The sequence below is a fragment of the Hetaerina americana genome, unplaced genomic scaffold (genome assembly GCF_022747635.1).
Source record: "Hetaerina americana unplaced genomic scaffold, ioHetAmer1.1.p SCAF_103, whole genome shotgun sequence".
Taxonomy (NCBI): Eukaryota; Metazoa; Arthropoda; class Insecta; order Odonata; family Calopterygidae; genus Hetaerina; species Hetaerina americana.
Window position 1 is genome coordinate 626,063 of NW_027286104.1, and position 27,997 is coordinate 654,059.

Here is a 27,997-nt window from a genome sequence, read left to right on the forward strand (position 1 = left end):
AATATAGATAAATGCGCAGTTTTGAAATTTTGGAATAAAGGAAGCGAGGAACAGGATATAAACTACAAAATAGAGGGTTCAGTATTGACTACGGCAAATCAAGTTAAATATTTGGGGGTTGTTCTAACACCACGCCTTTCATGGGGAGCACATATCAGGACAATATGCGGATCAGCTTTAAAGAAACTTGGCTTCATAAAACGGGTGGTGGGGAAATGCAATGAAAAAGTTAAAGAGAGGTGTTATTTTGCTCTAGTTAGACCTCATTTGGAATATGCGCAAGTATTTGGGATCCTTGGGAGAAAATTTGGCAAAAAGAATTAGATAAAGTCCAGAGAAAATCCGCTAGATTCGTTAAAAATTGTTATCATAAGAACACAAGTGTGACAGGTTTCTTAGGGGATTTAGGCTGGGAACCACGAAGTGCGGAGAGAACAAGCGAGGCTTAACTTTTAGAAAGGTTCAGAGCAAACGAGTTTAACTATGACACTGAAGGAATTCTAATGGCTCCACACTACCTAGGTAGATCAGACCACAAAGATAAAATAAGAGAGATAGAGTCCAGTACAGATAGATACGAATACTCATTCTTTCCCCGAACAATCAGAAATCATAATAGTAAGAAACAGAAGTCACATTAGAAATATCAAAAACATTGAATTTACAAGTCGGAGCAAAGTTAAACACTGCAAAGCTGTTAGGTATACTTTCTGGTGCATGTGTATGTTAGTTGGTAGTTTGAGTGTTTGCATGTGTGTGGGGTGTAAGTGTTCTTGCATGAATGTATGCCATGTTTTTTTTGTGGATGTATGAATTTGTGGTTCTTGAATGCGGTTTTTTTTCATTTCTAAATTACGGGTGGTGTCCTAACACCCCCCGCCACACGCCCTTGCGGCGGCTTGCGGGATATTAAGTAGATGTAGATGAACCTTGAGATTCAAAAGAGTAAGGCCCAATAATGCCTATGGAGGACACAGCGCACCAAACTGTCACTTTGGGGCTATGAAGAGGTCTTAGGTGAAGTTCGTGAGGGTTGTCAGTCACCCACCATCGAAAATTTTGCTCATTTACTTAGCCGGAGTGGTGAAAATGCGCTTCATCGCTAGACCACAGAATAGAGTGAGGCTGCAGAGATGTTAAAATTGCATTGCAAGCATCTGTACGTTTCACGCAGTCTCTGAACTAAATTCTTGAATAACCATCATCTGGTAGGGGTGTAAGTGAAGGCCAGAGTGTAAAATTCGCCTCACCGTCTGGGTGACATTCTAAGAGCAGCAGCATGTTTCCCCGCTGAGTGCGAAGGAGACTGTTCGATGGGCCATGTCACTGCCACGATGTTTTCAGGTGTCCGCACACTTTTAGGTCGCCCAGCTGGTTTTTTAGGAAGTGTACATCCTGTCGCTCGTACACTAGTAATCCATTTCTTAATGGCTGTAGCATCAGGAACCCTGTAATGACGAGTCGAACCAAACCACCTACCAAAAGCCCTCTGCGTCGCCACCAAACTATCATTGTCTTTGGAGAACGTTTCTACGACGAAGCCTTGACAAGACAAAGAAATAGGAATGCGGAAGCTCTGAGCATGGTGGGTGCCGCATTTGCTAAATGCCGATCAAATGCAAATGCGCAAACGATTTCCATAGCAATTTTTGGACCGATTCAAGAGGGAACCGACCGATTTTGTGCGGAGATTTGTCACCATGGATGAGACATGAGCCCACCAATACACGCCAGAAACGAAACAGCAGTCAAAGCAGTGGGTGGAAGCCGGTGGTTCAGCGTCAAAGAAAGCGAAGTCCATCGTATCTGCCGGATAGGTCATGGTCAGTGTTCTTTGGGATGCGATCGGAATCCTGTTAATTGATTACCTTGAAAAAGGTAGAACAATTGCAGGCGAATATTACTCCAACTTCCTTGACCAGCTGGATGCCAAAATTCTCGAGAAGTGGCCTGGCTTGAAGAAGAAAAAAAATTATCTTTCACCACGACAATGCACGTGTTCACAAAGGTGCGTTGGCGATGGGAAAACTACGAGTTTTGGGGTACGATTAGCTCGGTCAGCCCCCCTAGTCTCCTGATTTGGCATCTTCAAACTTCCATAAGCTCCCAACTTGAAGAAATTTGTTACTGGATAGCGCTTCGCGTCCAATGAAGATGTTGAGAGGCCCGTAGATGGATAATTTCACAGCCTTCCAGACTCACACTCCCGGGAAAGAACACTGATGTCGGAGAAATGTTGCACCAAGTTTGTTGAAGTCAAGGGAGATTATAAAGAAAAATAAAATCAATTTTTAACAGAAAATCGCAGGCTTTCGTTGTCAAGTCGAGAACCTTTCACCTTACTCAAATAAAGTGTCTTTGTAGAAGTATTTTTTCTAAATGCATTTGATTCCGCTCCAATGATCTTGTAGCACCAATAAATTTATATCTCGAATAACCCATTAAAAAGAGAAAGATCAAGGCACCAACGATAAAGATGTGTGCTGGCAAAGGCTATTCGTGAAAAGCCGGGAATGCACATAAATGGTTAGTTTCAGCGTTTTTCAGAAAATAAATACTTGGTTATTCCACATATATTCACGAATATATGTGGAATAACCAAGTATTTATTTCCTGAAATGAAACGCTACCACAAAGTAACGCCTGAAACCATTCTACTTCAGCGTATTTTCCATATTTACGCACGTTTAATGCTGTATATATTAAATAATTAAGATGAATTTCAGTCTAAGCCATTTACTTATGCGTAGATTTGTACTTGGGTAATTTGAAGAATAAAAATAGGACATAAAATCCTTTCCGAGTTTCTATTTTTAAAAGGTAGGATAACATCAACTTCAGAAAACCAATATCAAACTTATAGGTCATAGGAAATACCGAAATATTGATAGAAACCAATGATAAGGAGTTAAGCCAAAAACAGCTTTATGTATATTAACTTTCTAATGTCGACTTTGTAATCCCTAGTCGGGAAGAAGTGCCTTTACCGTGATACAAAGAGATATTGAGGATATAATCAATTTCTTCCATTCGTCGTCACTTAAAGAGCTAAAACCTGTTCGATTCGTATTACCATATTAGGCTTCATACGCTAACACACTTGGAAAAGATTTCACGGTTTGATGTCGTTTTAAACTCAAATTCAGAATCAACACATTTGCATATCCGGTAGGATTTAAGTCGGCAAGAAGTGTGAGGCCCTCGTTTTGGTATCGGGAGTCTAAAAAGAGAAACCCGCACGTATTTCCGCAACAAAAACACTCCTCAAGTGATGACGGAAGAGACGTTGACGAAGACGAGACAATTCATGACGCAGGGGGAATCCAGGATTTCGCTTTGGAAGTTCGATCCCTAAGCGTATCAACGGGAAGCCCGTACCCTGGCTAGGCGTAACCGAGGGTTATGTTACAACAGGGACTTCATTGTTCCCTCACACGAGTGTTTCGCTGGATGGTGAGCCTGGCTGCGATCCCCGTGCATACGCTTTTTAAAAAAAATAAACAATAGCGTGCGTTTATGCGCGCTTGACGCAAATTACGAACAGAACACTCGCTTGTAAAATTTCTGCCGTGGTACTTCTTAGAGTAATCGCCGGAAGAAGCGTCTTCTTTCATATTGACTTTAAAAAGCCTTCTATTTAGTGCGGACCCGGCGTCCACCCTGAGGTAGGCGAAAGGGTTTTTTCCTTTCTCATGCTCTACTAGGAGGATAGTTTTTTTAGGCTCGGGCCCCTTTTCCGGAGAGTTTAATTGAAATGACGACATCGCGACTTCGAAACGTTTTTTTATACAAAGTGCGACTCAACGGAGTTTTGTCCCAAACAGCTGATTGATGGACGTGAAGCCATTCGAAAACCAACATTTCTCCGCTTTAAAATGTTGCCCACTCCACAACACACACACACACACACACACACACACACACACACACATTCATTCCCTTTCTCTTCGTACCGACGTAGCTTTCCCCGTCTCCCATTATGCGCATATGCAAGTATCCACGGATACGATCTCCCCACCCACGCTTTCCTCTCGCTCATAATGACGCCGCCTCCTTCGCCACTGCCGCCGACGACGACGCATATGCGGCCGGCGTTCCCCTCCCCACTTCACGGAATCTTCTCACGTCCCGGTGTATGCCTCATTCTCCGGAAATAGGGATGAGAGTGAGGGATCGGAAAGGCGGGGGGGAGGAGGCAAAGGGGGAGGGGCAAAGGGGGGGAAACGGTGGGCGAGGGGTGGGGATGGTAGGAAGAGGCAGAGGAGGCGCAGTTGTGAAGTTTTTCGCTTCAGTATCCTAACGGACGGCAGCGGAGATATTTCCAAATAGCAAAAGTCAAAGAGAGAGAGCCCTCACTTCCGCCATCTTAGCGTCTTTGTTGAAACCATGCGATGGCGTCGAAGCAACGCTCGCGATCGATTGCGCGCAATTGAACATTACACTCAGGCATAGATACCGCGCCAAAGTGGATCCAAATGAAGTATTTCCCCATTGAAACGATACGCTACCATACTTTGTTAACCGAATCTGCTTGACTGGGATTGTCTTTTCTACTTGTGGAAAACCCACACAACATCGATATTCCACATTTCGGCGTAAAAGCGTAGGTAGTCTAGCCAGTCACCGGAAGGTTTTGGAAGGGGGATGAAAAGGTAGATATTGTCGTAGACCATTAAGTAAGCAGCTGTTTCTTTCTTTATATCTTTGTATTTTCCTTCCCATTCACGTTTTCCAACGTGCCCATTCATTACCTCCTCTCGCGTGTACCCTTGACTGATATATATATATATATATATATCAGTCTATATACATATATATGCGTGTGTATATATATATATATATATATATATATATATATATATATATATATATACACACGCAAATATGGATATTATTTTATTTATATACATACATACATATATAAAAAGAATAAGAAATATAATTCCATTCTCAACGTAGGTATGTGAGAAAAACTGTTCGGTCATTAGCCCGCAATAATAAGATATCTGAACTATCTCAAGGGAGAATATGATTTCGAAAAACATTAAATATACAACATGGAACTTAAACTAATTGATGCAATAATATTGTTTTCGATGAACTACAATAAAATAGCATAAGAATGAGACGAGTTCCCGATTAATCCCCGCCAAACAAAGAGAAAAATGAACGGAGATTCTGCCTCCCCGAAGACTATTGAGTCGAACGGGGACTAGAGAAATTGAGAAGGCCCGATAATGAAAAATAGACGGAGGGGACATGGCGGCCGCGGCTCACGGAGGCGTGTGCGATGAGCGCGTCTCTCTCTCGGATGGCGGCGACCTGGACCGCAAAGCAAGCGGAGGAGGGAATACCTCGGAGTCACCGGTGTGAACGCTCATGGGGCAAGCGCGATATTTTTGGGGCCTCTTACGCCCGAGGGAATAAACTGCGCGGAGGAACATAACGGACGCTCCCCCATTGAGAAAGCCACGGCCCGCTCCCTCAGCGCCACCTCAAAAACCCCTCCCCCCCCAGATCCTTTGCTCGCGGGAACGTAACGAAACCATCGCGACGGCGGGGTTCGTTCGGCGTCACGCGAGGTCCTCTTCGTTTCCACCAACACTCCAAAACGTCATCACCATCGCCTGACCCCATAGGCGCTGCCGAATGAGCATCTACGCGGTTCCCGGAGCAGGTGAAAATATTCCAATTACGGGGAAATGTTGGACGCAAGCGTCTATTCCACAACACAAAATATTTACATCAAAGATTGGGCGTCTTGGGGAAAATATGTTTGTATGCGTGGGTGTGTTTGTGTGTGTGTGTATATGTGTGTATGTGTGTGTATATACGTGTAAGTCTGTATGTATAAACACACCCAGACATATATATGTGAGTTTGTGTATATATATATATATCCCTCCCCGGACTTACAACATTGACGTGGAGGAAGGGTTTGTGCGTTCCGATGACCCCTAGAGCTGTGCTGGTGGGAGTAATAATAATTGCTCCTGGTAGGGTCACCCATCCATATAGGTAAACGGTTACGAGCCAGACTAAAGGTGGTCCACGCAGCGTCTGTTCCTCAGTGAGGCGGCTGCAATGGCGTCTGATCCCAGTGGGGCGGCCAGTAAGTGATGGTGTCACGTTAAAAACAATAATAAGGAAGGCAACGGGAAACCACCTCAATTATCATTCCCAAGAAAAATATATGATGGTCACTACAGAGATTTTGAGTCCTGGCAACTACGGGGCTCGCCCAAATCGGCCATTGAAAAATATTTGTTATCTCCAGGATTTGAACTAGGGTCCTCTCGGTGGGAAGTCTATACGACAGCCACCGCACCATTCCGATCCCCACCTTACTCGCTAACAACTAAATACTATATACCGTAATAGTTCACTTTGAAATTATATTATGTCGATCAGTACAATTGTTTACATCTGAAAACAAAAGAAAGGGCTCAAATCCGCAATAGAAAACCGCCAATCGGAATTCCGCTACTCAATGTTCCAAAATCAGTAGTACAGCTCAATAAAATAGAATTAAATACTGCTCTCATTTTTATCGCAGTAATTACCGACATTAAAGTGAGGAGAACGCAGGATTAAGACGTGGTTTACTAAACAATTAATGATGACAACGCTTAGAATATTTGAACTGCTAAGTTTGTTCCGTATCGCCCGGTACGAAAATATCGCCAAAACGATTTACTAAATTATCCCGAAGAAAACCACTGCAATGAATCCCAAGATTGGTTGCATTGATAAATAAAGGTGTAGCCCACTAAATTCTAACAAGACGCCCTGAGAAGTGTGAAAGTCAGGCATCAAGGTTATGCATCCAGTGCCTTTCCCTCTGCCACTTACGGCTTCTCGAGAATTAACCGTCAAATCGCAGAGCTAGTGTTTACAAAGTCATCGGGATTAGAACTCGAGCCCTCTAGTCAGAATCCGATCCCTCGACCAATAAGAATGTGGAATCCCTGAGGATACGTCGTTTAAAGTGAGTAGGTGGTCCATGTGGGGAACATCTTTGAATATGTATTGTGTCCAAAATACGAGGTTATGCTGAAAAATAATTCATTCATGCTTGTAGAGCGCGAACAAAATCAAATAGCAAGTTCGGGCGAAAAGTACATTCAAGTACAATTCTTAAGTTTCAAAAGTATTTTTAATTATTTTTCAAAACAATCACCGCTAAGACAAACACTTTTCTCCCAACGTGTAACACGTTTTTTTTCATTCCGTCATTGAAAAACTCTTCAGACTTTTCTCGAATCCAGGACTTGACAGACGCCTTTACCTCATATTCCGAGGTTTAATGATTACCCTAGAAGTGCCTCTTGAGTTGAGGAAAAAAATAAAAATCGCAAGGCGCAAGATCGGGGGAATAAGGGGGGTGTGGAATCGGTTCAAATTTCATGTTTCGCAGAGCCTCTCCAGTTGCGCGCGAGGTGTTTGGACGAGCGTTGTCATGTTGCAAGATTATCGGCGCCAGGCTGCCTTTAACAGACCAAATTCGACATCGGAAGTGTTTTAGAGTCTATATAAACTGAGAAGAATTTAGCGTTGCCCCCGTTCAATAAAATCGGTTACATTGACTCGGTGAGCTTCCCAAAACACGCCTTCTGCGTGTTTCATCAACAATTATGACATTTCCAGGCTCGCAACCATAAAATTTTACTATCCATCGATTTACATTAGACCTATCAATAACATCGTCACCATAACAGCCTTTAAACGACGATGAATCTCAGTAGGAGTCACTTTTTCAGCAGTTAAATATTCGATAACAGCACGCTGTTTAACTCGCGTTGGCATAGCACTAGAACATGTCTCCATACTTCCGCTCCTCGAAATGCAATGGATGAATGAACCGACCTCAAACCTGCGCATGCGTATATGAGGGGGAATGTTACTTTCACATGTAACCGGATTTGTTCTGAAGGTCATTTTACATGGTCTACAAGCATGTGTGCATTAATTTTCAGCCTACCCTCGTATATTCTGCTATTTATTTACAAGAAAACTCATGTTTCTCCTATTACCGTAGTTGGAAGGCTTTGGAAGTGCACGATACAGAAAATACGAAACCCCAAATGAACGAAATGGAGAGAAAAGTTAGGGATGGCAGAAAGGAAGGGACGAGGCAAAATGCAAGGAAACAGTATCTATAGAAGGGTGTGGTTTTGTACTTAGGGAAGCAAAAACGTAAATAATTCCGTAAATGTACATTGGGGTTACCAACATTGGTCGTGCTAATAACGAAAGGCCAGATGCCCTGCGGTCCAGAGGAAGACCACGTGGGAAGACTGCGTTGACATAATTTATGTCAACGCATAAATGTTACTTCCACATGCCACCAGGAATGCGTCTGAAGGTCATTTTGTTTGTGGACTACAAGCATGAGTGCATTAATTGTAAGTCTACCCTCGTAGAAGTTGATAATGGTGTTGTTCACAGAGGATAACTTAGCCGTATTAATTGAGTAAAGGAAGACTAGATGATAACTATGGTGGATAAAACACCGCGGTTGCGGAGGCATGAAAGGTCCTTTGAGGGAGCAGCTACAAGAAAACGGAAACTCTAAATTGGACAACGAGAGAGTATAATCTAGTCTTTTGATCTTCCCGCCCTTTTCGGTTGATTTCACTGAGCCTTTCAATGGTGTCTAAGCACAAATAAAAATGGCTGAAATCACACCAGAAGATATGAATTGACCAAAATTAACGGCTAAGAAGTACTTTGGTGACGGATATATCAAACAAATGAACCACACTTCCTTATATTTGAGTTTCACAAACAGTTATTTTGGGGTCGAATTAAAAAATCGTCTTGTAAGAGAGGGTTACAACATAAAAAAAAGACTTTATCAGAATTAATTTTTGATGTTAGTGAATTTAACACATTATTAAACACGCTTTGAGCCAGAAGAAAACAACTAATTTTTATTCAGGATATATAAAATATTTTTAATGAAAACCAATCACATGAAATACGAAATTACACTTCTACATGTTCTTGAAAATTTTGGCTCTGTGCAAAATTTAAAAATATTTCTCGGGCCACCGAGAGATCTCCTATTTCACCTCATTTAAACGTAAAACTATTAATTTCGTAATTAGGTGTAAACAATAAAACTCGAGACAATATTATAAATACCATTTATTTAATATGGAACACCGGTAGACAGGTTTTTCAATTACTCAACCCCTTTATCATTTTACATTTTCTTGAATATACTAATCTTTATGGATAACTTCTATTAATTCAAGCATCTAGCTATAATAAAAATTCGGCGAAAGGTCTTGCACATTTGAATACCTCCACTCACTACACATACACTGAGGGACCAACCGCTTAAAGACATCTCGACACCATTTAATGGATTCTTTCACGCCATTTCATCGTCATAACTAGATTAAATTTTCACACACCCTAGCGGTGGCTTGCAGAGTAATAATAAACAAAATTTTCTCTTTCACGAGGGTAGTTAGCAACATGTGGCAATTAGACGTTTATGACGAATTACCGCTCAATATACGAAAATCTGTTCAAAAGAGAAAAAAATTAGGGAAGACAGCACTCGCTCAGTATGTAGTACTTCATATGCATACAGACAAGAGCCCCCAAGACGCCGAAAGAGCGTGTGGCGGAGGGTGTTAGGGCACCTGACTTTTTGTTTTTACATACGCTTAAATATTAATGTTTATAACAAATTTTTTGAAGTAATAATCCGGTTACGGTAGGTGTTTCGATGGACACAACTACCAAATAAATATTTTGTGACTACTAACAAAACACAAAATCCAGCAACCTACTCTACATCAAGTCCCTCTTCATTTTTGAGTACTTCCTTCCTTCCTCCCTTCATCCCGTCCAACATCCCTATCCTGTTCCTTCCCTTTCCTCGTTTACCCAACATTCTCCCCTCAACTACAGTCTTCAACATCCCACGGCCGGTCAATACGCCCTTCATCCACTTTTCCTGCCTCCTATAGATTTCTACCAGCAAACCCCTGTCCTCACCCACCACACCAAGTACTTCCTCATTTGTTTCCTTCTCTGTCCATTTCACCTTCTCCATTCTTCTCCACACCCACATTTCAAAAGCCTCCAGTTTACGTCTACCCTCCTGCTTCAATGACCACGTTTCCGCGCCGTACATAGCTACGCTCCATATCAAAGTTTTTACGAGTCTTTTCTTAACATCCTTACTCAGCGTCCCTGTCATCAACTCCCTCCTCCTTGCGAAAGCCTCCTCTCTTAGATAGAACCAATATATAAATATATTTCATCGTGAAGATGCTTTAGGAAAATTAAGTTGTAGGAGCAATTCAAGGTTAGAAATTGACAAGAAGTGTGGTTTGGCATGAAAGAAGTCGGGGTGAAAAAAATAAAAAAGTGATTGATCATTTTTCTTCGATAAAGCGGAATAAGTTTCTAAAATTTTCAAAAGTGACGGTAAAATAGAAAATCAAAAGAGGTTAAAAAGTCTGAACACAAAAACGATGCAGTTGCAGACACACGAGAGGTTAGACATGAAAATTGGCTAAGACATTCCAAGGATCACCAAGGTAGCCCAAAAAACTAACTTTGAACAATATGCAAACAGGATAAGAACAATCAGAAGATGAGGCTGACTACATGTACGTTAAGTATCTGCTAAACCAAGACAATAGCAAAGCACAGAGATAGAGAATAACTAATTCTTAGATGATCAGAAGTGAGGGATCGATCAACAAAGAAATCACCGGAATTCTCTAATTTATAAATATACTATTTTGAAATATTTAGGCTCCTAAAAACTGTGACAAATCAACAATGCTAGCACAAATTAAGCCGGTCTGTGAAGCGAGCGACGAAATTGATTCCACGTGGCTTCCAATACGTTTAAATAAAAAACAAATATTGCAGCCGGGCAGCTTGGAGTCCACGGTTGACCTCGAAAATGTCGAACCGCAGCATCAAATTGCTGCAGATGGTACTACGATATGTAGATCAAGGTGTCGACACGATAAAGGATACGGAAGAATGAATGTCGGGTTGGCGGGCGATCGAGACGGTCTTAGCCGACGAGACAAGCAGGTCGCGAATGAGAGATATACATAGCTCGGAACTTTCTCAACTGGGAATGAATAATACTGCACGTCCCTATTATTTTCACCATATATTACACTATTTACACATTCTGAATGAATGATTAATTTATTGGAGATACTTTTAATGAATATGGCATGTATTAAATTGGAGGCTTTACAGGAGTAGTAGGCTTTTATGACTTCCTAAAATATTTGAAGAGCTTCCCTCTTCCCTTATTACTGGCACTAATTAGGACGCAAATGAAATCATTTGTAGTCAGTAGCTCCTGATGAGAATTCCCAAAATATTTTGAATGTAAACCATTAGTCACGACTGGCTACTACACCGTTGAATACGAAAGAGGCAACGACTCCTTTCAATAACTTTTGATTTACCTTAAGTTTATAGATGAACACTTAAAATTTATCAGGCATTCAAATTCAACGGTTAAAGTGATTAGTATATTATCAGAGAAGTTTGGGTCTATTATGGGTATGAATCCAAACAAGTATGAAGAATGCATGATTTTTATGAAAAGTATTGGTAAACATTTTGGAAAAATAGATGCATTTCAGATATTGCTACAATCCCTCAAAATTCTTCAAATTTCATCCCTTGAGCGTCGCCTCACTTTTGACAGAGCGGCTTTTCCACGACCCGATGGCTCCCTTATAGGCGGATTACGGAAGGTCCTTAAGGGTCGCGAGCGAGCTTCTTTGAAGACGGCACTTAGGGTCCTCTGAGGGAGGATTTCACTTTTGGGAATATGAAATAGTCTTCTGGTGCCTGGTTGGGGTAAACACGGAATGAAAACTTCAAACTGTAATTAGAAATGCTGGGTTGGGAGCCACTGGAAAAACGAAGAACTATGCAATGAATACAAATCCTTTAAGTTTAACAATTCTTGTGCGTTTGTAGGCGAGATCATTACGAAAAGTTGAGGGAAGTTGGGAAAGTCAAAAGAAGTTATAGGAAAGCCAGAAGAAGTCAAGGGAAATTGACTGACGAATAGACTGGTATAAGGAACCCTATTACATCACTCAAGTCAAGTTCACAGCAATGGAGATCATTATACACGGCAACATTGACTACCCGAAAAAGAAATAACACAGAATGTTAATAATTACAGCTTTCGCTGATAGTTGGTGACTTGCCACAAACTAATCTTGGAGTTTCGAATCTCAATTTCCATATATCCAGAGTTTATATGTTAGTTCACTTTAATGTTAACAGGGAAAAGAATATGCTGGATGTTCCCACTTGCCAACATTACGACCCAATGAATTATAGGTAGTCCCCATTAATGTAGCTCTTCCGTCTCCTAAAACTACCACCTGTAAGTAACTGACATGCATCTGGAGTTGCATTTCCAGGCGATTCCAAGCCCATCGTATCTCCGCGTTTTCTGTTAACTGCCACTCTTAGACTCTGCTAGCAAGGGAATGCGGTGCTTTCTCTTCTTCCCATGGGCGCCATCAATGATGACAAATGTTAACAAACAACTTAATTAAACATTGACCAACACACAGCATGCTTTCAAATCTAATTAATAAGCGAAACACTTGTCAATATATACTCATCATAGATTATGGTCGACTCGAATTGATTCTATTGGCTCCAATGAATTATGAGCCTTGTCATTATATATAATTACCGATTTTTAGAGCAAAGATGGCATCGCTAATTTCCCGTCGCGGCATGGGCTTGGTTAGCTGTGAGTTAGAACTTGCCAATCGACCACAATTGACGTAGTTTCCCTAAAACCTGGCAGATGGCACACTGAATGTTTTGTTTGCCAACACCGCGAGGGCTAATAATATAGTTTTATAATTATATATTTATATTATTGTCCTTTCATGATGCAGTCTTTGGAATGAGGTTTTCATTAGATGATCTTCTGGCCGAAAAATGAATTTATATCCCTGACACTGAATCAAAATCTTAACTGGGCAATTTGCGTATTTGGGCAATTTTTTCTGAACTATAAAACTTTCCAGTATGCTCTCTGAATTTTCCACATATTTCCCAGTTCAACATAAATTCTCTTACTTTCCCAGCAACATTCATTTAACATTTAAAAATCATTCGCCTTGACTGGGACTCGAACCAGATCGATTAACGGGCGAGTGCCATAGCCATTTCAGCTACCGAGGAGTCCTCTTAACTTCCGAGATTTGGAGGGTTTTAAAGGAACAAGTTGTTGTGACGCAACACCGCGCATACAATGCCACAGGCATTCGTAGTAATACGCGACGCGCCACAGTCCACGTGGTTAAAGCCATCTTTAATCACTTAGGCTATTTAAACCTTTGACAAATTCCAAGAAACTGCGGGAGATGCCGGAACAGTAAATTTTTAACGAAGTCATCCGCTAAATGTGCATTACGTAAAATGCAACAATTTTTAGCACCATGAAATTGCTGCGTTGCAATGCAAATTTAACGGATGACTCAGTTAAAAATTTACTGTCGCGGCCATCTCCCGCATTTTCTTGGAATGGCTGCAGTATTTTTCAGTGGGCGTGAAAATGGAATAGGATGTAGGTGGGCATGTATTTGTACATGATATCGCAGTGGTTGTTGAAAATAAAGAAGACCGGCAGGTAACCTTTGAATGCCATAGGTCAAGAACCTACTTATAGACATAAGAATTAAAATCAATAAAAAAATAAAGTCCTGGGAATGGGTAAGACAAGGCGCCAACTTCCAATGAAGAATTTGAACCTTCGAAATGTAACGCTGTAATAGGACGCTGCAGAAAGGAATGATGAAAGGAGCAACGAGGAATCGCAAGCGAGGGGACAAGGGGGAAAATAAGCCGACGGACTGGGTGGCGCGCCGTAAGAGCAAACGGATTTGTTAGGGTTAGGGTCGAAGAGAGAGAAAACAAAGAAAAGGTCCAAGAATGGGTCGTCCAAAAAAAAGGGCATAAGATGGAAGAGCTATATCTATAATCGCATTCAATTGCATCATTTAAAAGAAATTTACATTACAGTAAAGCACTTCAGGAGCTCATGGTCATATCATATTCGCGCAATTATTAAACAGAACACATTATCTTAACTTTAAAATCTCACTTCTGGTGATGGGTATATAGTTAAATGTTTTAAATTATCATTTAATAGTACTGTAGTAAGATTTTTTCTTTCATTTTTGTATTCTTAAATAATTCTTACATCACATCATTAATCAGTAATTTTATTTTATTGATTTTTCTCCACCTTCATATGCGTATATCAGTTCCCCTTTTGTTTCCCCTCTTATTTTTATGCTTTGTTTGCATAAATTGTTATATTTTTCAATTTAGTAAATTATAACATTAACATTATCTATCCGTAGGTTTTCGCAGGTTTCTTCACAATCCCACCGACGCGTGGGTGTTTTCCTGCTTTGCGTTTTTTCGTCATGAATAAAAAGCCCTATTTCTTACGTCTTTCCCACAATTGTACATATTTTTCAACACTCTTTGCACTCATGCATGCTCATTGTAAATCGATTGTCATTATCTAGTTATTTTTCATATTATTCAGTAATCATATGTAATTATGTTTTCATTGAATGCACGTATTTGACGATGGGCTAGATGGGTTTGCCACAGTCTCAATCTCGCCCGAATAAAGCCGAATCATTATTGTATAAGAACTAGCATTGCCGGGAATAGTGGAGGACTGAATCCAACCTATCTTCGGATTATAGTATTACTAACTGAAATAATGATAATACAACAAATTAAATTGACGCCTGCGATATTTCGCAGCACTCATTTAATGCCGTCCCGGTGGCATACGTACTATGGCGTCCATTTCTTACAGTGTCAGAACGAATTATTACCCCCATCGTACTCTGGTAGCAGGGATCATGTCAATAAAATTAGAGAGATTAAGCGTAGAACGGATAGATTTACGATGTCATTTTTTTAACACGAACGATAAGGGATCAAAATAAGATTATCCGACCGCGGTAGGGGTCATATTCGGGTCAAAATTAGTCTGGTGTGTATTCACCCCATGCCACACACCCTAGCTTGCAGGGTACTAAAATATCGAATTCGTTAAACTCCTAGCAAACTACGTCTATGCTATCATCAGTTGATTTTTTTTACAGAGTTGTACAAGATAATCACCTTGTTCATTACTTGTTTCTGAATCTAAAGGTCCTATAACCGTTCTTTCTCTCTCTCTCCGCGAACATTTGATGTCGTACAACGCATGCAATGTGTAGGTTTTTTTGCCAAGACAAAGCATTTTTGAGCAGTACCCACCCCAAAAATCCGGCAGGGGAACTATTTTATGCATGGAAAATATTTCAAAAGTATACTTTGTATTTATTCATTCATTCGAACAAGGACTGCTGGTTCTTTGAGAGGTCCGGTGGATGTTTGTTTGATGCGGTGCTCTTCTCTTGCCCATCGCATCCCTGAGGGTAGATAGCGAGACCAGAGAGTTATACTGATTCTATTTTGATTTTCTGGGCATGATATAAATGGTTTAAGATGCGGCAACAACTTGTATTGAGTGTCGATAAAATAATTATATACACAACAGTTTATGAATATATAGACACTGAAACTTTCGAATCTCGGCCCCGAGATTGTTCCGGCATGATCTGGTTTGAAATACTTATAAAGCCGAATAACTGTTACGAAATAACATACGAAAAAGGGTCAAAGACTTCGTTACGATGGCAATAAAGTTACGATGGCAATAAAACTGATGGGAGAGTGTCATTATTGCTCATGTAAAGGACCCGGCGAAAAATAAGAAGGACGGTAAACGAAATATGGAGGTTACAAATAATCTCCAACAAATTTCACACGGTGCCCCACTTCGCGCAGTTCCAATTCTACAACTCATTTTACAGAGACACCACAGGGATATGGATGGATGGATAAGGGTTGATTGAAAGAAAAATAATGATGGTGATACAATTAATGTAAAAAGAGGTCCAGAATAAATAATCAGGTAAATGATCCCGTCATTTGTTACTCAAAACAGCTTCATAAATAATTCATTTAATTTCACAGAGATATACATACATTTAAATATTTTCCACATTCGTAGGTCATTGGCTCCCATTCTATATCCATATAAATCACTTGACAGATTTTGTTCTTCGTTATTCGTGTAATAAATTACCTCGACGAAAAATCACTGATTTTTGCAAGAGAAATAATGAACACGAGCGATAGATTGAGCTTCATGGCTATCATTTATTCTATAAATTTGTGCTATTCAAACCAAGAGGAAGATAAATACTGTAATATTGATTTGGATCAACATAGAGGACTTTATACAGTCGTACATCTGTTAATCAGATGACAACTTTTTCAAACAAAAAAGTGTCACTTGTTACTGAGGATCTTTAACTGAGAATTCTGCCTCAGGACGATGGGGGAATTTCATTTGTACGCAGTCTTCAACTTTCCGTAAGTTTGCGTTTAAGATCGAGGGTAACACAGAATTGATAGCTTAAGTGATAATTGAAACGGGTGAACTGAAAAGATACCGTAATGGCATACATTACGTCTTTTTGTTCTTGACATATTCTTTCGACTTCTGTGGAAGGCGGATACTAGTAAGAAAAAAAGCACGTAAGGGAAACTGCAGAACCATCCGCAAATAATGAATAAGAAGCCAAATATGAACATTATTGCAATTTTAGTCACTGTGAGCTTGTTGGTTCAAGTTTTATCAGCGTATTCCACATGCGCTAATTTTAAACAGTGAAGAGAAAGCAAAACACAACTTTGATTATTTATGTGGGTCTATATAAAGATTATATATATATATATAATCTTTTATTTGTGTGTACATATATATACACACAAATATTATAAAATAAATATTATACATTTGATATATTATTTATATATATATATCATACATACATTTATTTATATAAATCGTGGGTCCTGGTAGTCCAGGGGGTAGAGCGTTGGACTGCTGACCGGAGGTTCACGGGTTCAAGTCCCGGGCAAGGCACTCTGGGCGCTTACAGCTCCACCCAAGCTAAAGTGATTTTTCGGGTACCAGATCATCCTGGGAAACCATAACCGGCTCATGAAAAGGAACTCGCCCCCCTACCCTGATGTGTGAATTTCACACGCCGTATATGGGTTAGTACTGGGTGAACTCTACCATCACCTACTAAACCGACCTTCGGGTTGATTACTGCAGAGGATTATCATATTTTTGTAGGTCAAGGGTGGAATTTCCAGTGAAGATTTTCTGGGAGAGGTTTGATTCAAAACCAAAAATTCACCGAAAAAACGTATAAATAAAATATACACTCAGGGTTGTGTAACCGAAAATAAATTTTATACAAGCAAACTAAAAAAATATTATTAGTAAAGCTCCAAATCTTATGATTACAAGTAGCATTATTAATTAATACATTTTTTTATTTGTCGGCTGAGTAACTTCTATAAAAAGTTACAACAATATAAAAACCTAAAATATCTGCTGTACACCTTCAGGCTTCACTTCGTGGAATAGTTTGCTGTCTACGTGGGCGGTTCAATAAGTACCCGTGCTAGAAATGAAACCATTTTTTTCAAAAGCATTTTTTTTCAACATAGTCCCCTTTTAGAAAGATACATTTTTGCCAAAGTTCCGGCCATTTTTTTAACCCCTCCAAAAAATAGGATTAGTCGAACTCTCCAAAATACGCCTCTGTCTCGACGATAACTTCCTCGTTTGAGCTAAATTTTTTTCCGCGAGCCATTTCTTCATGTTAGGGAATAATACAAAGTCGCAGGGAGCCAGATCGGGTGAATATGGAGGGTGCGGCAGAAATTCATTACGTAGTTCATGCAGTTCATGAAGTTGACAGCCGGATCAGCTTGTTGCCCACTGTGAGCAATCGCGGCACTCATCGGGCCGACAATTTTTCCATCGCCAACTTATCGTGTAAAATATTAATTGCCGTTCCGGTCGACACACTCACGGCCTCTGCTACTTCTCGCACTTTCGTTCGTCGATAAGCGAGTATCATAGCGTAGACTTTTTGAATGATTTCCTCGGTAACCACGTCTGCCGGGCGTCCTGGTCGCTCCTCATCAAAAACAGATGTTCGCCCACGTTTAAATTCGTTGAACCAATATCTAACTGTGGTCATAGATGGCGAGGTGTCTCCATAAACAGCATCCAACTTTGCATTCATCTCCTCTCATTTCTTCCCATCCAAAAACAGAAAGCAAATTACCGAACGATATTGCTCTTTTTCCATCCTAGCGAAAATTGTGAAACACGTCTCACTCGAATGGCTGCCAAATCCAAACTAACCTTTATATCAGTCTGAAATTTGTTTCAACGTCGTTAGATAGATAGATGGCAGCACACAATGATGATAACATAAACTTCCCTCAGGAACGCCATTTTTCGTCAAAAACGGGTATTTATTGAACCGCCCTCGTATAGTAATGAGGTTGTAACTTTCCATGTCCAATTAAAAGTCTGTAGAAAATTATAAAATCATTTAATATGGACGATCCTAAACATCATTTAGTACAGTGTAACAATAGCTAAACAGAGACGAACATTATTTTTAATGTAAGTATTCCGTCAATACCATACACGAGCCAAAGGAAAAGGCAGCGCCAAAAGGGGAGGTTTTAAATTATCCTGCAGAATCCTTCCGATATAGTCGATCAATGGGATGAAAATCTACAGTAATCATTTTCCCCGAGAAAAGTGGAATGAGAAAGGGAGAAAAATTGTATCATCATAGCAATTCCTTACCCTAGCAAAAAAGCAGCTTACGTATACGCCACTACGTTTATTATAGAAATAACTTGGGCTAAAAACCTTAATTTTTGCAGCTTTAAGTTGTACTGATTGCTGTTATTTCGAAAGAAGGACCAATGATTAATAATGACTAATAATTCAAGAATATTAAATCCAGATGGAATGCATTTTATTTTCCTCTGTTCTGTTAGTACTACGCACAGTATTCACATTTTGATTTGAAATTATCATTATATTGCAAAGAATTCATTAGAAGGTACCCTGCCACACACCCTAGCGGTGGCTTGCAGAGTACCATGCATGTAACGTGTCGAAATCTGGGGCGTGATAATAAATCTTCACTAAGTGGAACTTTAAAAGTACTTTTTTACATTCATCCTTCATGGTTTCCCATATAAAATCGAGCTGTGAACTACGATGACTCAGACCCGATGAGATCTGAAGTCTAGCCTGGAATATTTTGATAATCCCAACAGCTCACCAGCTGTCGGGAAAGCGAAAAAGACAGTATGAGTAAGCTTATTTTTGAAAAAGCAATTCCATTAAAAATAGCACATATATCTATAGGCCAGTGTTAAATGTTTGAGTCAATTCTTCCATTTTTTTAGATATCAACATACAGGGTCGCACCCAAAAGTGGTAGGACTGATTTTTTTAAAAGAATTTTATTGACGATATACTTACATTGACTTAATAAACTTCAAAGTATGCTCCTTGAGCTGCTACACACTTAGTATAACGTTGCTCCCATTCCCCGTACGCCCGCTGGAAATTTTCTTTGGGGATGCCGTTGATGACCCTCGTCGAAGCCACTTGAACGGCCTTTATCGAGTCAAAACGTCGTCCCTTGAGCTGTCTTTTCATCGGGGGGAAGATGAAGAAGTCCGGTGGTGCCAGATAGGGAGAATAGGGCGGGTGCGGCAACGTGGCAACGCCGTATTTGGCCAGGAGCTGTCTGACGACGAGCGCGCCATGGCATGGCGCGTTGTCATGATGAAGCACCCAGCAGTTTGCGATGGCCGGTCGGACTCTTTTCACGCGTTCTCGGAGGCGGGTGAGCACCTGCACGTAAAAGTTCGCATTCACAGTCTCCCCTGGTGGGACAAACTCCTTGTGAACCACTCCATGACGGTCGAAAAACACAACCAACATCGTTTTGATTTGCTCATGGGAGCCATTTTTGGACGTGGGGACGCGGAAGTGTGCCATTCCGCGGATTGTCTTTTCGTTTCGGGGTCATATTGAAAAACCCATGTTTCATAACCAGTTATCACATTGTCCAAACAATTTTCATCTTGGTGCAAATTGCCTAACACTTCTTCGGAAATGCGCACACGCGTTGCCTGTTGGTCGACACTCAGAATTTTCGACACCATCTTGGCGCACACCTTGCGCATGGCCAAATCCTGTGAACTAATGCGTTGGACGTTGAATGCAGACAGACCCAACTGGTCTGCAATTTCTTCACTGGTTAAGCGTCGGTCTGTGTTCAGCAGTGTCCTCACTCTGTCCACATTCGTGTCGGTTCTTGCCGTCGACGGCCGTCCGGAGCGATGGTCGTCTTCAACGAGCTCCCTACCCTCTTTAAACAACTTGTGCCACTCAAATACTGTGGAACGGCTTAAGGCAGTGTCCCCATAAGCCTGCTTGATCATATCGAGGGTCTCAGTTGCCGTCTTCCCGAGTTTCGCATAAAACTTCACGGAATAACGCTGCTCTAAATTCAGATTCATTTTGTTTTTCGACGCGGACATAAAACTTGCTTCACTCAAAATTGTGTCCTCACTCAACGACAGCCCGCAGGCGACTGAGGTTGGTGTTGGTCTGTTGCTAAGAGCCCCCTCCGCCTTACCCTGCCAGGCAGACCCCCCTCCACCGCGCCAGAGAAAATCAGTCCTACCACTTTTGGGTGCGATCCTGTATGTCCATGAACATTAAATCTACTTGCAATTAGATATTTTTTATTCGCGAAAATGGTATCATTTTTCCTATCTTTGAATACTTATGATTTGAAAGTGGCTGGATGACTATAATTCCAAAACAAGGCACCAGGCTGGTTTTACGTATGACCTATTTTGTAATTAAGATAACTCTAAAAGGGAACAAGAGCAGTAGGAAACACTAATGAAATGCATTTGTTGAAATGTAGTATGAAATTATTTATTTATTTACAGTACATTAAAATTAATGCAAATATTCAAAAGAAAACAGAAAAAATATAGTCATAATAATTGACCGATTAGTTTCCGAATTATAGGATTTCTCTAATTTTCTCGGACATCGATTCATAATATTAATAATAAGTTTTCCAATTTTGACGGACACAACACATATGTTACGATGCGAAACAAAAACTCAGTAAATAACGGTAATCGACCACTGAAAGCCTTAATAGCAGAGACGGTTTTCAATGCAAAAGCTAACTCACTGCAGTTCGTGGGTGGGTGGGGGGGAAGAATATGCGCCTTGATGAAAGAGCTGGAAGTCGACAGGAGATGGCCGAGGTCATCTTCGCGACGGAGTAAGGCAATGGTTAACTCATTGCGGCCGAACCGCGCCCATCAATTGCGCAAGAGTCATTTCCACGGTCTTCACACCTCCCCCGAAACGGGGCGCTATGTTTTTTTTAGCAAATTTTTTATGCTTTTTTGACACAGAGAAACATTTTCTATTATCAAGATTTTAAAGAGAATATTTTTCATATCTGTGAACTGTAGGTTCGCTTCAAAAATCACCAGAGCGCCTTGATCTAGGAGCTGAATAAGCGAAGTGACATTAAGAAGAAAAGGGAGAGTCCTGATATCACCAAGAAATTCGTTGACTTTCTTCTGGGTGGATTGAGGCATTGCGCAGACGTACATAGTATAAGAAGCGGTTTATAATGAAACCTTTTCCGTTCAATCAATTTTTTTACGCTGGGAAGTGTCTTCGTGAAACCTTTTTTTTTTTTAATAGACCGGAATTATTCATACGCACCTTAGTTTCATTATTTTACAGGCAGATCACTGGAATTAAAATTTATGAGATTTTACGTTTCTTTGACTTTCATCCCGAGTGCTAATTACAGATATTCCTTCAAGATGCATTCAAGCAGGTCAATCTCACAACTCTCGCCCGCCTCGCTGATTTCTCTTCTCTCACAGAGATTTCCTTCGAATCATTTCTCATTAGCTACTGAAACTTATTTTTTCGTCCGAATTAATGGACAGGGCTTGCTTAATTCCTCTCTCCCCACTAATTTTAATTAATTTTTTATTTTACACCACATTTTACAGAAATTCTTCCAGAAAACCAGTTTTCAATTTCCTTTCTTCTCTTCCATGCCACGAATACCCAATAGAATGGCCAATTTTCTTACAATGTGCATACAGTTGGCGTCAGAATGATGCCGCTCATTTGTTCTACATCTATCTACACAGTAAACGGCAAGCCACCGCAAGTGTTTTTGACAGGAGGTGATTATAGACCAGACTAATTTTGACAAAAGATACTTTTCTTCCCCAGCACGGTTGGATAATGTTAATTTGTTCCCTTATCGTTCGTGGAAAAAATGACATCTTAAATCCATCTGTTCTACTCTTAGTCTCTCTAATATTATTGACATGATCTCTCCTGCTGTAGTACGATGGGGGTAATAATAAATTTTCAATGTTACTGCTAAAGAGACCTCCCTCCAATTTATTCAAGATATTTAATCTATACATAATTTAACCTTCGCTCTGTGAGTGATTCCCAGTCTAGCTCCTCTAATGTTTTGGATACGCTACTAAGTTTGTCGTAACAACGTTTTAGTACAAAGATTTCAGAGTGTAAATATCATTCGCCTTGACTGAGAGGCGAATGATATTTACACTCTGAAATTGTTGCATTGAAATGCACATTAGCGGATGACTCCGTTAAAAGTTACTGCTCTCCCGCAGTTTCTTTGGAACGTTTTAGTAAGCTAGCACTCTACGCTGCACGCGATCAAATTCGGCTATCAATCCAACTTCGGGAGGATCCCATATACAGGCAGCATATTCTAAATGAGACCTAACGAGCGAAAGATGACATTTTTCTTTAACATTATCATCACCTTTACCCAGTACTCTTCCAATAAATCTTAATGTATTTGTTAGCGTGTCCCCGTATATTTTTCACCCAGGAGAAGTCGTGAATGAGGGTAACGTCTAATTAGTATTTCATCGAGTCTGCACATTCCATTTCGGTGTTCTCGATGCAGTAGGCAACGATGCAGAAGTGGAAAGAGGCAAAAGCTAGAAACATGCATATTCTATACTCTTTTTTCTCCTATCTTCGATTTCGGCGTCACCGACTGCAAAAACCTCTTGAGGCACTGCAATAAATTTGTGCGTAATTTATCCCACCTGATGGCTATCGAAAAGTTGGTGGTGATCGCACACCACGAATAAAGGAAAAACGAATATAGCGCGCCATGCGCCAAGGCGCCCCACTGTCTGGGGTGCCAGCCTCGAGTGCTTCGCCGAGTCTGGACTCCACCCGACCTGGATGGCCCAGTCGAGTCTTTGCTAAAAAAGCGGCGACCTCAGGAAATACAGAGGGGGAATCTCAACGAAGCACCACTTTCCCTCCGAATTGTTAAATCTGGTTCATAACTAAGGATCACAAAAATGTCAACACTTTCGTTCAACAACAGGACATGTGAGGAGGTATTTTATTCTTAATGACTACGACTGGCGGCAAGGAACAGGAGTTATTCTTCCCTCGATTCGAAATGACATTTGGGCGAGAAATCGAACATACCTTATTTAATTTTAGGACCCCCTGAGAATTATGTAACCAGGGGAGTTCCTTTTAATCCGAACAAATACTACATTTTAGTGATTCTGATCTAATAAACAAAAAAGAATGCATTTCAGATGGTACAGGTATGGCGTGGCAGGACTAAGAAATAGCACCGCAGTCTTATTGTTATCGATTTTCGTTATATATAGTAAAACCACAGAAATCAACCAGAAGGTTGTTTTGGTAAGCTAGGATACAGCTCACCTATTACAAGGCCAACGGCGAAATTGACACATCAGGGTGCCTTTTCCTGTGATGACTGTGGTTTCCCATGAAGATCTGGTAATCATAGCCATATCGGATCTTGGGCCAAGCTCAGGGCGCCTAGAGACATCACTCGTAATCGAACACGGGTCTCTCAGGTCAATGGCCCAGCGCTCTGCCCCCTGGACTGACATGTGCCAATTTCTAATATACCCAATAATTATAATTTAGCCAGTAATTACACTCCAAAAAATCTTCTCCCTTGCTAATGACACGTCTTAGCCGACATTTATTTTTTTACTAACGTCTATAGAATATTTTGGCGAAGAATAACAATGGCACCTGGTTATATGATAAGGGTTGGCGATCATATCTTAAATGCAATCATCAATCCTAGTATTTGATAGTTATATTATTTCTTAGACTATTAGGAGGGCTTAAAATATCATAAAGTAAACATCCTTAGAGTTTACTATCTACTTTGCTTGTTTACACTTCGCTCCGTTTGCGTGCCATCAGTGCCACATTAATATTAACTCTTAACTAGTGCCGATCTCAAATATTTATTCCAAAAACAATTCGCGTCGTACCGAAAAACATACTTATTGATGACACGATGTGATTCGTCTTTGTGTTCAACTAAATGTTTTGCTTTGCAACTAAATCACCGCGTCCACCAGCTAAACAAACGTTCTTTCGAAGCATGTGGCTCCATGTATACACCGAGTTCCGAGTTCACCACGCCCCATCCACATCACAAAACCTAACGCTGATCCCGTTGCTCCTAGAGCAACGAACTCCTCCCAACATCAACAAGCTTCTTGAGAAAGTGTTATGAACCAAATATTGAAAACGTTTTGTGTGAGCTGATTTTGTCCAGCAAATATTCTATTAGGCAGAGTAGGTAAATTAGTAACGGCACAGATTTCAACCAGCTGGAAGAACCGGACATCTTACACCCTACAATAACAAACCAAGCACTAATTGAAGAACTGACACTGAAAGCTATTTCGCTGAAATTGAAGTACATATACTCTCCGACCTCCAAAATTAATCAGTACATGTATTTCTATTGAAATTAGGGGAAAAAATTGGGACACAGGAAATTGAATAAAACTATCAACTCCATGGCTTCAGCACACAAGCCCACAAATAACAATAGTGATCTGGGACATCTTCCAAATATAATTTATAAATCATTATCACCAAATATCCCACATTTAGAAATCGGTTGTAATCAATTTCAATGCGTAGAAAGAAATAGTAAAAGAAGCTGCTTGAGAGCAGTTATCATCCAACATTTTAGTTGAGAACCAAATTATCGTTAAATCTGAAACTTGCCAGGAGATTGGAAGAACGAGGCTGAAAATCTTCAATTCACCATTGATATTAAATATTGAAACCATTGAAAATCATTCAAGGGCCTACAGGTGCTATGTAACTTTAACTACTTATGCATTGGGGGAAAAATGCCCTACTTACATAAAATTAAAACTATTTTGACCATGATACTGAGGATATGAAATAAAAGACATACCAACATATATTAAAAATTACTTACATTGTATTGGCTCCCGCTGAAGAAAGTCCCAGTCGTAAAACACGGGCTGGGATAACTTATTCTCACTGAAATTTTGTAATAACAACTCAATATAACAAGTTGTGTGACGTTGTAGACTATAATTCACTGCACAAACACTGTAACTACAAGTTAATTTGGTTTATTTTTTTATATTTACACCCACTAGCATAAGTTGAAGCATAACCATACATGGATACGCGTTTGTAAGTAAAGGATATTTTTAAAGTGACATCGCCGCCTCCCGTAAAGATAGACTAGCCCTGTACAAGTGACTTTTTTTTAATGATCAAGGAATGCTATCAAATAAAATTTACCTGCATGCGTAAATATATGAAGTTTCGGAATTGATTCGTAAAATAAGCTGGTATTACTCGTTACTAACTCCCCCCATCGTCGTTCGATGTCGTCTGCTCCTAGAAGAAACTCCTGTTTCAAGACATATGACTGTAGAAACGGAATTATTAATGACGTCACCAGAAGCAACAGATGAAAACGTTGCAACTTTTTACACCAGCCCGCTCTTGGCGCTTCTTGTACTCCCTATTTAATATAATGACTACTAGATGGTGCTTAATGATAGAGCTCTTCTAAAGCGGCGGATTAAAATTTCGTCTTTACCGTCTCCGTTACGAATTTCAAGGCCAAAGTAAGTTATGTTACTTTTTTATTTTAATGACCTTGCAGTCCAGTATCTTCATTAAAATTTCAGAGTAGAGGAACGACTGTTTCTACAAAGCATATAATTTCCAAGGGCTAACCATCTTTTGGTTAAAGTGAACTGGCGATTTGGATTTTTTCAGATATATCGCAAACCGGAAAAATGTATTTAACTGACCCTGAAAAACTCTCTTACCGTCGTCAATTTAGTTTCTGTGTTAAATTCTCTAATAGCTTTCAATCATAGACACATGCACATCATGAAATTTTCAGAAAGCAACCAGAGGAGCTAACCTGACGAGGTCAGTAATAGTTTTCATGGTAGGATGAAGACAAATATTGCGCAGAGACTTTTAATCAACTAACTCCTGGAATAGCAAGTATTCCTACTAATTATCGTGGGCTAATGAGTATCAGGATACCATTCACTAATTACAATGCAAGATAGATGTTGTATGCAAGAAAAGTAACTGTTATAAATGTATTACGACAGAAAGCCCAATAAAGATTAAAATGGAAAATTTTTACCATCACCATTCTGGGAACCTGTTTCCCAACATACATGGCTGAAATTAAGGTCAAAATCTGAACACACACAGGTATTTAAGTAGAGTAGGCAAGCTGTTGAAATGACAATACGTGGAATTGGTTAGCATCTGGACTGACGCTTGTTTCCCACTGCTTAAAGCACTGATAAGAATTAATATTTAAATAGAGATTAGCAAAAATAAATTTTAAATTAAGGTAGACAGTATTCAAAAAGTACCTCCTCTGGATAAATGTCGTCATTAATATTATCCAAAGAAATAATGCTTAAGTTCGCTTCGCTCTAAATGGAAAAATATCCACCTGCCTAATATACTCCAAGCTGCGGCAAGGACGTGTGGTGGGGGTGTTATGTCACCACTCATAAAAGGAACTAAACCACATGCAAAATTATACCCACCGTGGTGTATACATTCATAAAAAAATCCTTTTATTAAGCATTATTTATCATAAGCGATATCATATGAAGCATTAAGATACATAATATATATACCTTGGGAAAAAACCATGAATATTCCTGACATGTTAATTTCCCTATATGCAATCACGCATTTTCTTTTTTAATTGTTGATGTGAGCAAACCAAAGATAAAAAAACCATTAACACAGTAATCAACCTGAGAGTCAGTTTGGTAGGTGATGGCAGAGTCCACCCAGTACTAAGCCCAACGACGGGTGTAATTCAAACATCAGGGTAGGGGGGCCAGTTCCTTTCCCTGTGCCGGTTATGGTTTCCCAGGAAGATCTGGTACCCAAAAAATCCAATAGCTTGGGTGGACCTGTAGGTGCCCAGAGACTTGCCCGGGAATTGAACCAGGACAGTAGTCAAATGCTCTGCCCCCTGGACTTCTGCGACCCAACAACCTAAGATGTATGTGCATAATTATTTTGGGACCCGGAGGCAGTCCCTGCATCAGTGTAAGACTACATCGGCGATACTGAAAGTTTATTATTCTGTTGAGGATGGTTGTTGAAAGGGAGAAGGAAAAGAGAGAACTGCAAGGTGGGAGAATTCTGCAAAAAAGTGAGATGTAATGTCATTTTTTTCGATTGGGGACTAATTAGGTATTCAATAAAAGCTGAAGACAAAATTGATTATCATAGTAAATTATTAAGAAAGGCCCAAATATGCTTGACTAAATTCAGCAACAGAACAAATTGCATTTTCCACATTTAGCTATGCTAGTGATAAAAGTGTCATTGGAACAATGAAGAATCTAAAATTACAATAGGAATGCTATGTACATTCTGAACAAATTAAATAGAATTCAGGAGTTCTTGAAAATGGATTTTTCATTTTCAAAAACAGAAAAAATGTTTTCAATTATAAATTTATACCATAAAACTTTTTCTAAAATATTTTCTAAAAAACTGAATGGATTAAGGATGCCA

General features: G+C 39.9%; 1 protein-coding gene across 3 annotated transcripts in view; it reads right to left on the bottom strand.

Moving 5' to 3' along the window:
* The window catches only part of LOC139700508 (uncharacterized), a 98,841-nt gene extending 73,020 nt beyond the window's left edge, over positions 1-25,821 (bottom strand). For all 3 annotated transcript variants that reach the window (XM_071599068.1, XM_071599067.1, XM_071599066.1), the window contains exons 1-2: positions 25,718-25,821; positions 25,383-25,447 (exon numbers count right to left, since the gene is read on the bottom strand). The gene's annotated coding sequence lies outside the window, so the exon portion shown is untranslated. The remainder of the gene's footprint in view (positions 1-25,382; positions 25,448-25,717) is intronic.
* Between the last annotated feature and the right edge of the window lie 2,176 nt (positions 25,822-27,997).